The sequence below is a fragment of the Procambarus clarkii genome, chromosome 38 (assembly GCF_040958095.1).
Source record: "Procambarus clarkii isolate CNS0578487 chromosome 38, FALCON_Pclarkii_2.0, whole genome shotgun sequence".
Taxonomy (NCBI): domain Eukaryota; kingdom Metazoa; phylum Arthropoda; class Malacostraca; order Decapoda; family Cambaridae; genus Procambarus; species Procambarus clarkii.
The window spans coordinates 23,311,508-23,327,628 of NC_091187.1; the positions used below are offsets into that span (position 1 = coordinate 23,311,508).

General features: G+C 37.4%; 1 protein-coding gene across 1 annotated transcript in view; it reads right to left on the bottom strand.

Moving 5' to 3' along the window:
- The window catches only part of LOC123767236 (protein O-mannosyl-transferase TMTC4-like), an 86,646-nt gene that overhangs the window by 27,186 nt on the left and 43,339 nt on the right, over positions 1 to 16,121 (bottom strand). The gene's annotated exons all lie outside the window — the stretch shown is intronic.

Below are 16,121 nucleotides of genomic sequence, written 5' to 3' on the forward strand. Positions count from 1 at the left end.
TTGACATTACAGTGCAGCGTTTTATATATATAAAATACACATGAGAGTATGTGCAGGGACTTAATATCTAACATATTCAGAGATTTGAGTAAGGGGTCCATATATACTGCCCGGTTGCCTGAAATGCTATATGCCTACTATATTGGCTTTAGGTATTGTATGCACTAGCTCTATCTATAAATCCAACATTATGTTTGTAAATCAACTATGTATGTACTTTCCTGAATAAAATTGACTTTACTGTACACTTATATGCTCTGTGGATTTGTTATCCCCTATCGTTTGGGAGAAAAAAAATGACTAATACGTTCGGCGAATGACTTTGACTTCAACTTCACTTTGACTTCGTTCATGTCATCGTATTTTCCGTAATATATAAAGGTTATGACAATGCAATTATATTATTGTGTGCAAATAAGTTGGAAATTTCATGTACCCTAAAAATAGTAAAATAAAGAATAAGAATAATTAAATAATTGTTGTAGTAAATTGTCACACGTTCATCATACGCAAACGAACACACAGTTTGGAGCGTCAGTACAAGACCGCCGCCATTTTAAAACACGGCTTCGAATGTAAGTAATGTTTTTCTCGTACTAACACTGTATTATGCAATAGATTAGGTCTTGAATTCACAAATTTAGTTGTTACATCTGACAGAGTATGTTAGACTGTGTAATGCTGGTCCATGTTGACGTATTTGTGGGCTTTGTTGGTTTATATGTGATGGCACCCCACAACTGCTGCATATTCTAGCTTTGGACTAGCAAAAGTGGTGAACAATTTCTTTAGTATTTCGCCATCCATGTATTTAAAAGCAATTCTGAAGTTGGAATGCATGGCATAGGCTCCTCACACAATGTTCTTTATGTGGTCCTCAGGTGATAGTTTTCTATTTAGAACCACCCCTAGATCTCTTTCTTTATCAGAATTCCTTAAAGATTTCTCACATGGTTTTCCTAATGATAGATTGTGGGCTGTACGGGACAGGTTTGATGTATGGATTAGTTGATAGAAGTTCCAGTCCACCTGTAGACAGGGATCTCACATCAGCTTGAATATTATACAAGGATAAGATTTTATAAATTCAGTTATTTGACTGAACACTGGCTCTGTTTAAATCAGAGATTTAAACATACATAGTCTAACCTAGCTCCTTTCTTTTTTACCTAGCCTAACCTAGCTTTTTTTTCCCAAGCCGGTCTATGGCCCGTGTTTTTTTTCGATGCCTCAGTGGTCCATGCACATGTCCGTTCAAGGGGATTAAATAGCCGGTCTATGGCCCCTGGGTTTTACGAACTTTTTTTTCCCAAGCCGGTCTATGGCCCGTGTTTTTTTTCGATGCCTCAGTGGTCCATGCACAGGTCCGTTCAAGGGGATTAAATAGCCGTTCTATGGCCCCAGGGTTTTCTCAAATTTTCTTTCATAGCCGGTCTATGGCCCCTGGGTTTTACGAACTTTTTTTTCCCAAGCCGGTCTATGGCGTGTATGTTAAATAAACCAAATTTTTCACTTTTGACAATTGAGCACCTGCTACATCCAGATTCTAGGGAGGAAAGGAATATAATATAATATCTAATATATCTATCTGTGTGAAATAGATTAAATCCATTTATTTGATTTTTAGCTAATAGTTCTGTATTTTTTACATTCATCCATGTTTTGGTAAGTGCAATAATATGTATTGTTTCATTGCAGATTAGAGATTCAAGATAGTTCTAGATTTCTGAAGTACTGAAACACGCGCCATACAGGCTTGGTGGATCTAGGTGCAAGGTAAAATTATTTACATTTACTTGTTTTGTATTTATATGCATATATGCATTTATATATTCATTATTCTATAGAATAATAGATCTCGTAATAATTTTGCAAAAATAGTGGCATTTACTATTTTTAAAAGATTATTAAAAAATTTACTGATATGGTGCATTCGGAAGACAAACCCAATTTTTCACTTTTGACAATTGAGCTTGGGTGCAGGGGGGGGGGGGTGGGTTGTGTAAAAGCCTGGTTTGTGCCTCGGAGAGGCTATGGGATCCAGTAAGATCGTCCTTCCTTTCCTCCCTAGAATCTGGATGTAGCAGGTGCTCAATTGTCAAAAGTGAAAAATTGGGTTTGTCTTCTGAATGCACCATATCAGTAAATTTTTTAATAATCTTTTAAAAATAGTAAATGCCACTATTTTTGCAAAATTATTACGAGATCTATTATTCTAATAAGGGTTTGATAAAATACAGTAGACTGCCTACTGGTTTTACCTGTAATAAGGTTTGATACAGATGATTATTTGTTCAAGGGGATTAAATAGCCGTTCTATGGCCCCAGGGTTTTCTCAAATTTTCTTTCATAGCCGGTCTATGGCCCCTGGGTTTTACGAACTTTTTTTTCCCAAGCCGGTCTATGGCCCCTGGGTTTTACGAACTTTTTTTTCCCAAGCCGGTCTATGGCGTGTATGTTAAATAAACCAAATTTTTCACTTTTGACAATTGAGCACCTGCTACATCCAGATTCTAGGGAGGAAAGGAATATAATATAATATCTAATATATCTATCTGTGTGAAATAGATTAAATCCATTTATTTGATATTCAGCTAATAGTTCTGTATTTTCTACATTCATCCATGTTTTGGTAAGTGCAATAATATGTATTGTTTCATTGCAGATTAGAGATTCTAGCTAGTTCTAGATTTCCGAAGTACTGAAACGCGCGCCGTACAGGCTTGGTGGATCTTGGTGCAAGGTAAAATTATTTACATTTACTTGTTTATATATATATGTATATATATATATATATATATATATATATATATATATATATATATATATATATATATTATATATATTATATATATTATATATGTGTGTATATGTATTTGTATGTATATAAATTTGTGTGTAAATCACGGAAATTAACTTGAGGAAACTGGCAACCAAAAACCAGTAGGCAGTCTACTGTATTTTATCAAACCCTTATTAGAATAATAGATCTTGTAAAAATTTACCGATATGGTGCATTCGGAAGACAAACCAAATTTTTTCACTTTTGACAATTGAGCACCTGCTACATCCAGATTCTAGGGAAGAAAGGAAGGACGATCTTACTGGATCCCATAGCCTCTCCGAGGCACAAACCAGGCTTGTACACAACCCTCCCCCTGCACCCGAGCTATGTCAACAGGTCGTTCTTTCTCTTCGCCCTTACATCATCACACACAGAGATCACAATAACGTGATGCATCAAATGAACAAATCCACAAGGGCCGTGACGAGGATTTGAACCTGCGTCCGGGAGCATCCCAGACACTGCCTAAATCGACTGAGCTACAACAGGGTAAAAGGATCCAGGAAGTTCAGTAGAAGTTTGGTTTCAACCCTTTTACCCTGTCGTAGCTCAGTCGATTAAGGCAGTGTCTGGGATGCTCCCGAACACAGGTTTGAATCCTCATCACGGCCCTTGTGGATTTGTTCATTTGATGCATCACGTTATTGTGATCTGTGTGTGATGATGTAAGGGTGAAGAGGGAGAACGGCCTTTTGACATAGCTCGGGTGCAGGGGGGGGGGGTTGTGTAAAAGCCTGGTTTGTGCCTCGGAGAGGCTATGGGATCCAGTAAGTTCAGTAGAACTTCGGTTTCAACCCTTTTACCCTGTTGTAGCTCAGTCGATTAAGGCAGTGTCTGGGATGCTCCAGGACGCAGGTTCGAATCCTCGTCACGGCCCTTGTGGATTTGTTCATTTGATGCATCACGTTATTGTGATCTGTGTGTGTAATTCTTCACTTGCTACAGCAACAGGAATGTGTGTGTATGTATTTGTGTTGTTGAATATGACCGAAAGTGTAAGATTAATGATTCTAACACAAATCCTCTGAATATTTGTTTTTCTTCACTGTCGAGAGTAGTTAAAAAAATTTACTCGAGTTTATTTTCACACTTTATTTATGGTCCTTAAGTCCCTCTCCTTAATGCTGCTGCTGTTTCTCGCATCTTTGCATCGCTTGTATGTTTGGGGGTTTGGCCTCTTGCTATATATTGATTCCATTTGTGTGTGTTTGGGTCTCAGGCCCTCTCGCAATTTCTGTTGAACAAACCCCTTTTCCTAGTTCTGCATCTCTCCTTTGGTACAAATTTTGTTGTGCTTTTATCATATATTTCACAAAACTTGACATACATTTCATTTACTTCATGTCCTATCAGCAAGTGTTTGTCAAATTCTTTAAGGAAAGTTTATCATCCTGATTGCAGATCTCTAGCGCTATTATGTCAACTTCTTGTGGATTCGCAATCATTATTTAATTTACCTTTAGGTGTTCTTTCACCAGCACAGCAACACTGTACCTCTCCCAACCAGTTTAAGATAAAAACTAAGTACTAACTAATTAACTCAATGTAACCTACCTTACCCCCAAAATGTCAACCCATGTCTTCTATTTTAAACAATGCTGTTTTGTTGACCAAATTGTATTTTTGTTTTTTTCTGCAATGTTTCCCCCCCCCCCCCCACCACTCTACCACCACATTGAGTTTAGTAGCTCTGTGCACGTCAGGTGCTGTTTAATATACAGACCTACTCCTCCATTTGACCTAGTTTCTCTATCACATCTATATCACTTTGTGCTTTAGGCCTGGTGGAGCTTGGTCCACCAGGCTGTTGTTTGGAGTGGCCCGCAGATCCACATACAGTCTGCATATGATATACAGTCTGTTGATCAATTGAACTACAGTAGTTAGTTTTTATCATCCGAATGCACCAATATGTGTTCATTCTTCCCAGATGAAGGAACTAGGTAATATTCATCATCTGAATGCACCATCTGAAGCTTTAAGACACTCATGATACACGAGAGGTTTAAAAAACTTTTAAAACTTTTTGACCTATGTATTTAAAAGCAATTCTAAAGTTAAAAAGTGTAGCATAGGCCCCTCGCAGAATGTTCTTAATATGATCCTCAGGTTATAGTTTTCTATCTAAAACCACCCCTAGATCTCTTTCTTGATCAGAATTCTTTATAGATCTCTGTGGCTCGATCATAGAAACTGAGTAAATTCGTTACACTGGACCTTCCAGATCGAATACCATGCTGACAGTCTGATATATCATTCAGTACGTCTGCATCTGAAATTGAGCAATACCGGATTTATTATTTGGTTTTATAAATTTTATACTTATAATCTTAACTTATTTCAGAGACCACGAGTAATCTGGGCTTCGAACTCAACAGAAAAGCCTTCCGTAGACCTGCTTCTTTGCTACATAATAGACAAAATTTAATAAGTATTGATTTATTATGTGTTTGTTTATTTATTTATTTTTTCTTTATATACAAGAAGGTACATTGGGGGAGAGTACAATGACTTGAAGTTATACATTCTTGTAAAGCAACTAGCACTCATAGCGTTTCGGGCAGATCTAAGTATAGACCAAGGAACTTACCATCTTTTTTATTTCTGATGTTAACATTATGTAACTGTAGATAAATTGCATTTGTTGATTTGCTCCCAAGTAAGATGTTGTAGGTCCTTTCTATGTTTAGTGGGAGTTTGTTGGTTGACATTAATAAGTGGACTTTTTTTTAATTTATTGTTTACATCATTATTTAATATGAGTGGGTTGGAGTCTGAGTAGATGAGGTTAGTGTCATCATTATCTCATATCTCAGTGATTTTGTCGTAATGGTCAAGTAGCTGTACTGTACAAGTAGAGGACATGAGAGATAGCTGTAAGAGGTATTTCAATATCTTCCTGCTCTAAATCCTTGTTGGCCTGGATTGTGGAGGTCATTGGTCTCTATAAAACTAGTAACCTGACTCCTGATCACTCTCAAATAATTTTATTATGTGGGATGTTAGTGCAACTGGTCTATAATTCTTTGCCAATGCTTGTGTTGTGTTGTGTTGTTTTGGTAGTGATGTGCAATGTGTTGTTTTGGTAGTGATTCGTCCAGTTCTGGTAGTAGTGAGGTTGTTGTGTGGTGTAGTACTTGTGTGCTTGTTAATGACTTGTATTCCAGTCTTGTGGGTATCTCCTTTTCCCTACGGGCCAACTGCTTTGTTCTTACCTAGCATTTTGCTTTGTTTGGGTATGAATGTTTGTGTGCCGTATATTTTGCAAAATTTGCCATATATCTCATTATTTACTCCTCTGCCTAGCAACAAGTCTGTCTAATTATACTCATTAACTGTTTTTCAAAGTTCCCCATAGTGTCCTTTATTGAAATCGAGTTCATGAACCGTTTCAATGTTCTTATTTTCTTCTAGATTATATCTTAAAGTATATTTAAATGTTATTGTTATTATTGTTATTAAATGTTATTGTGACATTGCATTGCAATTGAGCTATATTGTTTACCATACCGTTCATTTCGTGAGTATAAGTATAGATGCCACACTTGTGACAGGTAAAACCATGCCTTTTTTGAAAAACAGCACCGTCTGTTGCACGTAAGAGCAACCCACACTATATTATGTTGCGATATTATTTCAATATTTCCGATTGCATTGATAATTTGAATTTTCATAGATTTCAATTTATTTTCATTTCGATTTAATAATTTTGTGTGACATTGCATTGAAATTGAGCTGTGTTGTTTACCATACTGTTCATTTCATGAGTATAGTTTATTTTTTTATTTTTTTCATTTCATTTTTTTAGCTGTTCTTATTTTTCAGTGATGGGAATATCAGATCATTTGATGTTCCCAATTTTCTGATGGAAGCATCAGACCATTATAGAATGCATCGGATGAGGTAGTTTGGAATGGTGGGGAGGACGAGAGGGGGGTATGGTGGGGAAGACGAGGGGACAGAGGAGAGGGTAATGGTGGGGAGGACGAGGGGACTGGGGAGTTGGGGATGGTGGGGACAGGGGAATGCTGGGGAGGACAAAGGGACAGGTGAATGGGAGATGGTGGGGGAGGAAGAAGGACAGGGGAGGGGAAAATGGTAAGGAGGACGATGGGACAGGGAAGTGGGAATAGTGGGGATGATGTGGGGACGGGGAAGTGGGAAGGACGAGAGGACTGTGGAATGGGGAATGGCAAAGTGAATTATAATTATATATATTAATTAATTCTTATAAATTTCCAGAAGCCTGTATCAACACCCACACTAATGCAACTGAAAGAGATGTTGAGACAAGTATTGCTGATATGTTGAAGAACGCCCCAAACAAACTCGGTGGAAACAGATACAAGGTAAAGTTTGCCAATTTGCTGTAGTCTAATTCAATTTCTTTTTAGTAATATTTGAGAACATTTATGCTATGAATCAGATAAAATAATGTAACTGATTTTGACTAAATATGTAGATATATTTAATTTTCTGAGCACTAATAATGAAAGAAAACCAAAATAAGAGGTGGCTACTATCTCTAATAATGGGCTGGAATAATGCAGGATATAATAATATATATATATAAATATGACAATGACAGACCACGGAGGAAGAATGAAACAGGAATTTCCTTAAGTACTTTTCTATATTAAATACACCTTCAGAAGGTCCTTCTGAAGATGTATTTAATATACAAAAGTACTTAAGGAAATTCCTGTTTCATTCTTCCTCCGTGGTCTGACATTGTCACATTCTTAATCACGTGTTTATTTTCGTGATATACACACATATATATAAATATATATATATATATATATATTTATATATATATATATTTATATATATATATATTTATTTTTATAAATATATATATGATATATAGATTCTATATAGATTCTATTCTATTATTCTATTCTATTCTATTCTATAGTTTTATATAGATTCTTGTTTTAGTTTTTTTTCTATAATATGGAAACGGTTTTTAATTAATAAATTAAATATTATATAATAAAATAATGTATTATTGAAAACAATTAGTAACAAACAATATTTCATTACAGGGTGGTGAAGCAAGAAGACATGTGCATCACACAGCAGACTTGGATATGACGAATACTGAAAATGGCTAATGTCTATATAGAAGAATCTATATGTGTCTATATATAGACACATATAGATTCCTATATATAACCTATATATATATATGTGTGTATATATATTATAATATATATATATATATATATATATATATATATATATATATATATATATATATATATATATATATATATATATATATATATATATATATATATAGGTTAGGTTTGGTAGGGTTGGTTAGTTATCATATATCTACGTATAACTAGCTAGTTTTACCTTTATATATATATATTATTTATATATATATATATTATATAAAAAGTTTGTGAGGAAGACCTCTGGTGCCAATGTGGGGACCCATAGCCTCGGAGAAGAAAATAAAAAGTATTCAGAGGAGACCTTGTGGTCACTCACTAAACACTAATATTATCTTCTACCACCCCCATTCTTTTGTATGTACACATATATATTTGCTTTATTTGAACTTTGTTACAAAGAGGGAGTTACATATAGGTTACAAAGATGGTTATCATATATATATTATTTATATATATATATTATTTATATATAAATATATTATTTATATATAAATATATTATTTATATATAAATATATTATTTATATATAAATATATATATATAATATATATATAATATATATACTATTACACTACATTCTTATATATTACACTAATATATATATATATATATATATAATATATATATATATATATATATATATATATATATATATATATATATATATATATATATATATATATATATATATATATATATATAATATATATTATATAAATTATTTATATATATATATATATATATTATTTATATATATATTATATATATAATTATATAGGTCATATGTTTTTGTATTTTTGCTGATTTGTTAGTAAATAATAAAAGAAATATAAATTATTTGATTTTTTTACCCTTAAGTAATGAAGTAATATGGTATATTTACCCACTATAATGTGGGTGCTGAATGCAGAACATGAGAAAACATATATTTACTCCAAACTAATGTAATTTCATTATGAAATAAGTAGCATCAAAGGAAGTCGATGGTCCAAGCGGCAATGTTGTGGAGCGACTTATCCAAGATATATCGTTGTTTGGTAAGTGTTTGTTGGCATATCCAGTTGTCGCACTTCTCTGCACAAATTATCACAAATTTAAATTATAATGTTAACAAGTAGAATACGTATTTTTAATAAAATCTAACATAACTAGCCAGAAAACATTTAACATTTATTAAAAAATATATGTTTGGAAGTTAAATCGACTTCATAGGACAATGGTTTTGTTATATTTACTCGTTATTCGTTGACATGCGTTCGCTACTTAAACTACCATGTACTGTACTTATGTAAAATCTCCCATGTCTCTTCGCTCATCTCACCGAACCCTACAGGCTCTGTGATATATTGTTTAATTAATTGAGATTCACAAATAAAGCTTATAATTGTATATGTTATCAAAAAGGCAGAGCTTAGTTTAGTTCATTTATTATGCACCCCATACCCATCCTATGGGCGATAGTGGAGTGTTACAGAGGCACATAATGGGCTCAGGGACTGAGCCTCACAATTCATATAGCCAAGCAAGTTATAATCTTGATAAGCTAGTTACAAAAGTCAATACACATTGTCACATCAACAATGGGCTCGAGACCGACCACAAGTACAGTTTATAATTTAAGCAACTGACATATATGGAGGGCTAGTGTCACAATTGATATGTTTATCCTACACATAACCCCCTCTCCCCCATCCAATAGGCAGCGGTGGATAGGTTACAATCAAGTCGTTTTTTGCGTTTTATTCAGAGATTAGATCTTATTGGGTGAGGAAAGATATTCATATTTTAAAGAAGGCTTCTTGGCTGATGCTCTCCATTGATGGAAAATATACAACCTTTTGAAAATCATTGTTAGTTTGATCTAGATATTGTAATTAACGAAAGTATTTATGTCATCAGAAAGGTACAAATAAAGGCTACATTTAAAATCCTTTGTCGTAAATATAACTGAAGTGAAAACGAAGATATATGCGTTTTGATAGTTACTTGATGGCTTGCTCTGAGAGTGTGAAGCCCTGCACACCAGCCAATAAATTGTATAATTAGTTTCCATATATTTTATCATAGATCAAGAATACCTCCGTAGATATTCATCGGTTCAAGGTCACCCACAATCTGTGCATCATCGTGACTACCTAATAGTGACAACAGTTGGTTGCCGTTACGATTACTGAACTGCAAATTACCAATATTCCTATGCCTAGCGTTATAATCACCTATAATGATGGTAGGCACAGTCTGTATATAGATAGGAAGGTCAGCATAATTAAAGTTACAAGGAGTTGATTATTTAGTACATAGTTGTTTTTCTCTTACACCAGTAATTCCATCTATCATCATACTAACATGCAAGAGGAGCCACACATCTATGGATCATCCAATAAAATCAGCAGACTTCTAGATGTTACTACTGCTCGGCTTAGACTCGGTTACAAGTATCTCTGGGAATTCTCATTATCTGCTGATGTAGACTTGGCCAAATGTAAACTGTGTCAACAAAATTATTCGCACACCCTCCGTCACTATGTGATGGAGTGCGAAAAGATACGTGAATTTAGAGACAATTCTATAACCAATGTTCCAGCGATGTGTCAATATGTCATTCAAAATGATCTGCTACCAGAAATTTTAGCCAAATATCCCGTTTCCTAACTGTAGGTAGTAACTAAGTGATTGTAACCTATCCACCGCTGCCCACTGGATGGGGGGCGGTGTGCAGGACGAACAAATAAATTGTGATACTAGCTCTCCACATATGTCAGTTGCTTAATTTAGAACCTGTACTTGAGGTTGATCTCGAACCCATTGTTAATGTGACGACTTATATTGAATTTTGTAACTAGCTCATCAAGATTGTAACTTGCTTAGCTAAATGAATTGTGGGGTTGGGTCCATGAGCCCATTATGTGCCTCTGTAACCCTTTCCACTACCGCCCACAAGATGGGTATGGGGTGCATAATAAATGAACTAAACTAACTCTTTAATTGGATGATAGAGAGGAGTCTTTAACGTGATTGGGAATACATACATACACACATACATACATACATACATACATACATACATACATACATACATACATACATACATACATACATACATACATACATACATACATACATACATACACACATACATACATACAAACATACATACATACATACATACATACATACATACATACATACATACATACATACATACATACATACATACATACATACATACATACACACGTACATACATACATACATACATACACACATACATACATACATACATACATACATACATACACACACACACATACATACATACATACATACATACATACATACATACATACATACATACATACATACATACACACACACATACATACATACATACATACTGTGACGATAATCTCCTTCAAGAGATTGAGCCTGCTCTTCCCTCCACAAATACGTCGCAACAAATATATATAACTACTATGGAAGAAATGTCCAACAACGACAACAACACCAGCAAGGTTTGCCAGAGCGCAAAACGTATGCAGCCAGGGACAACTGCTCAGACTCAAACCGCCAAACTACCTGTCTTACTACCGGCGCCGCTGATTGGTCGCCGGTCTGGCTGCAACTGCACTCGCCCCCCCCATACTACTTGATGTCTGGGGTCGCCACGACCTCAGACCTCAGAATATTCTGTGCTTTCGCAGTTACCACTCCTCCCGGCTAGACGTACAGCTTTTGAATACGTGTACTGAGAGAGGTGGTAGCTTAAAGCCAATATTCCAGCACCTGACATTTATTTTTGTATTGCACTTCTTGTTATTTTGTCTTAACGTAACTTTTCATTGTGTCATTTAATTATTCTTATTATTTTGATTGATTGATTTTATTATAAGAATTTGTTTGTCCATTTTTTCATGTTTTGATTTATTTAACGTAATTAAAATTTCATTGTTAAAGTTTACTTGTGTTTTGTGTGTCTTCTCCTTACCTTACCACAGACGAAGTTCCAGTTTTTCTATTTTTTTTATAACTATGTGACGAGGCCATACCCCTAGCCTTAAACAGCCGAACACCAACGCGTTACCGTCACAAGTTATATGGGGGCCTGTCCGGAAGCTTCACTCAGGTACTGGTGCCAAGTGGTAATTTATGGTAAGCGTATTTAACTTTGTTAACGTAGCTTTACTATTTTTCATATTCAATTTCATTTTTTATAAGGTGCGGTGTATTGTGCATTACGAGAGTAACATATGGTGAAGGTGAGACAACTTTGGATTACGTGGTGACTGTAGGCCTCAGTCATACTCTTAATTGGTCATCTCTCCCTCCTTGTTATTACTCGTGTTTACCATCTATGTCCCTTGAATATTTCTCATTTTGACAGATCATCATATTGGTACCCTGGTACTGTGGTCTGCCCCGGGTCAAGAGTACCCAATCTTCTGCAATCTGACTGTAGGAGGACAAAGAGGGCCATAGTTCCTCTAGCTCGAACTTTAGTTGCTGAATTGGGACCTCAGCAGCAGTTCTCGTCACCAGTTGACACCTCGCACCCCTACACGTCAGTCAGAGATGATGATACATACAACGGTAGGGAATTAGCTTACTTTTCAGAGCACAAAAGTTCGCTAATTCTGTAAGTATCATATTAAATTCAGTAGGAAAAACTTGCTTTATGTCCTATAGAGACTTGGCAAGGTATGCCTACATCCTTGGACTACCAATTTTACTTTTGAAGCATTTAACTGTTTCATTTGTTTTCGAAACTCTGTTTCATTTGTTAGTAGGATTTTCTTGCCCTTATCCTCTTACATGAGTACCGGGTACAAGATTTCCTGCGCCCTTGATTTAATTTAATCATTTAACATCTTTTACTTAACTTTAATTGTTAAAGATCTCACAGGATAGGTACCAGTTGCCACGTTGTCCTGTTTCTGACATTCACTATTGAATATTCGTGTACCTTTATTTGCTAATTTCACCATGTTTCGTCTCCAAGCTTTCCGTACAAATCCAGCAGGTGAAATAGGGACTTTAAGTCGTGCCAAGAAGACTGAATTACAAACTCTTGCACATGAGTATCAATTAGAAGTTCCCTACCAAGCCAACAAAAATGACCTACACAACCTGTTGCTGGATTACTATTTAGAGCAAGGTAAGATAGACTCTGAAACTCATGAAACTTACTATATTGCAGAAAAAACTGATTTGGCAACGCTGAAACTCAAACTAGAGCTGGCCAAGATTGAACGTGAGCAGCAAAGAGAAGCAGCTGCCATACGAAGGGAAGAACAAGAATGAGAAATCACCCTCAGAGAACGTGAAACTACTTTGAGGAGAGACGAACAAGAACGCGAAGCTGCCTTGAGGAGAGAAGAACACGAACGTGAGGTCGCATTACTCCGTGAACGTGAACGAGTACAGCTTGAAACACTCCAGGAGCGGGAACGCGTACAGCTTGAAACCAAACAACGCGAGTTGGAGATGCAACGCGAGCATGACAAGCAACAAGCGACTCTGGCTCTAGAGTGTCGTCAACGCGAAATCGCCTTGGAAACTTCACACTTCACTCAACGCCAGCAAGCTACTGCCAATCTTCCCGTCAGTTTTAATATATCACATGCAAGTAAGTTAATGCCATCCTTTGTAGAAGCAGAAGTTGATGTGTTTTTCACCACCTTTGAAACTCTTGCTAATCAACTCAGTTGGCCTGTCGACCAATGGGCCACACTTCTCAGAGTCCATCTTACAGGTAGAGCTGCAGTCACACTCAGTACTCTGGCGTCTGAGAATGACTACCACACTCTGAAACAAGCAGTGTTGGACGCCTACCTACTTTCCACCGAAAGTTATAGAAGGAAATTCCGTGACCACCTGAAGGCAAGTACCACTACCTTCCTTGAGTTTGCTAACACGAAACGGAGGTATTTCATGAAATGGCTGGAAGCAGCACATGTCTCTACTTTTACAGAACTCGTCAACCTGATGCTTGTTGAAGAATTCTTGAGGCGTGTGCCGCCTCCTGTCCGCCTCTACTTAGCAGATAAAGAAGAAACCGACTACCTGAAGTGTGCTAAGTCGGCTGACACTTACAGCCTCATCCACCGGCTGACACCCGAACCATCCTCCAGTAAAAAGTCGTGGTACAGTTACGAGAAGGTGAGCCCCGATCAAGCTGGTTCACAACTGTACTGCAAGTATTGTAGACTCTATGGACATACCATAGACAAGTGTGGTAAGTCTCAATACAAGGGAATCACTGACCAACAAAAACCCAAACCAACTCCTCCTAAGTCCGGTAAGCCTGTGATGAATGTTGGTGTTGATGTTAATGATCTTTCTCTTTTCAGTAACCACCTGTATACTGGTACTGTCTCTGCCAACGGTTCAAATCCGGAGGGACGTTTCAAATTGAAGATCTTGAGGGACACAGCGGCTCTACAATCGATCATCTTGAAGTCGGCTGTGCCCAACATCGTCTATACCGGAGAAACTGTCTTCATCACTGACCTCACTGCTACCACTCCATACCCTCTCGCCAGAGTCCACCTGGATTGTCCCTACGTGAACGGGGAAGTCCAAGTCGCCGTCAGGGAAAAGCCTTTTCCCATGCCTGGAGTGCAACTTCTCCAAGGCAACGACTTGGCAGAAGACCTGCAACCGACCAACCTGATCGTCATGGACAAACCCCAGGTGTGTAACTCTGTGCCAAGTAACCCTATTCTAGAGTATGTTCCAGCAGAGGTTCAAGAGAGTGATGAAGTTTCTCCTCCGGTTCTCGTGACCACCCGTGCACAAGCTGCACGTCCACAGCCAGCTGACTCTACTGCTACCGCTGTCCCTCAAGACCCTCAGAAACTCCCCCCGCATCTGACCAAGTTGGAGTTCCGTAAGTTGCAGAGGGAAGATCTTACTTTAACACCATTGTTTTTCCAGGCTGAGACTCAACCCGACAGTATTCCTGGGTTCTTCCTAGAGAACGACTTACTCTACCGCAGATATAGACCCAGTAAACTGAAGGAGGAGGACGATTGGGCCAACATCGAACAACTTGTGATTCCTACCAGCCTGCGGCCCACTATTCTACACCTGGCCCACGGAGCATTCTCCCACTACGGCTTCAACAAGACTTACCATGGGATTCGTCAAGACTACTACTGGCCAGGTATGGTAAATAACGTCAAACAGTACGTAAAACAGTGTCATACATGTCAGATGGCAGGCAAACCGAACATCTCCATTCCCAGAGCGCCACTGATTCCCATACAGGTGCCTGCGGAACCTTTCCACAGACTCATAATAGACTGTGTTGGTCCTTTACCTCGGACCAGTTCAGGTAACGCCTACATCCTAACCATCCTGTGTCCTACCACCAGATTTCCCATAGCAGTTCCAGTGAAGAACATCACGGCTGCTACGGTTATAAAACATCTATTGAAGATCTTCACTCAATACGGATTTCCCAGGGAGATTCAAAGCGACTGTGGTATCAACTTCACCAGTGATCTCTTCAAAAGGACACTGGAGGAGTTCAACATCAAACAGGTATTGTCCAGCCCCTATCATCCTGCTTCACAGGGTTCTCTTGAACGTAGTCATCAGACTATCAAAGCACTCTTGAAAAAGTTTTGTAGTGAAACCTCGAAGGATTGGGATAAACAGATTGACCTAATAATGTGTATTTTCAGAAGTCTCCCCAATGAGTCCCTAGGAGTATCTCCTTATGAGATGCTCTACGGCCGTAAGTGCCGTACTCCCCTTAAGGCTTTCAAAGACTCTCTCCGAGATGCCACCTTCAGTGAGCATCAGAATGTGCCCCAGTTTCTTCAAAACCTTCAACACATTCTCGAGAGAGTCCACCGTTTTGCCCATAATAATCTATTGAAAGCCCAGGTGAGAATGAAGACTCATTACGACCAGACCAGCAAAGTAAGAAAATTCAAGCCGGGAGACTTCGTCCTTGCCCATTTCCCTATCCCAGGTTCACCTTTACAAAACAGGTTTTCAGGACCCTACCGCGTCAAAGAGTGCAGGAATAATAACAACTACGTAATAGAGACTCCAGATAGGCGGCGGAAGACCCAGCTGTGCCA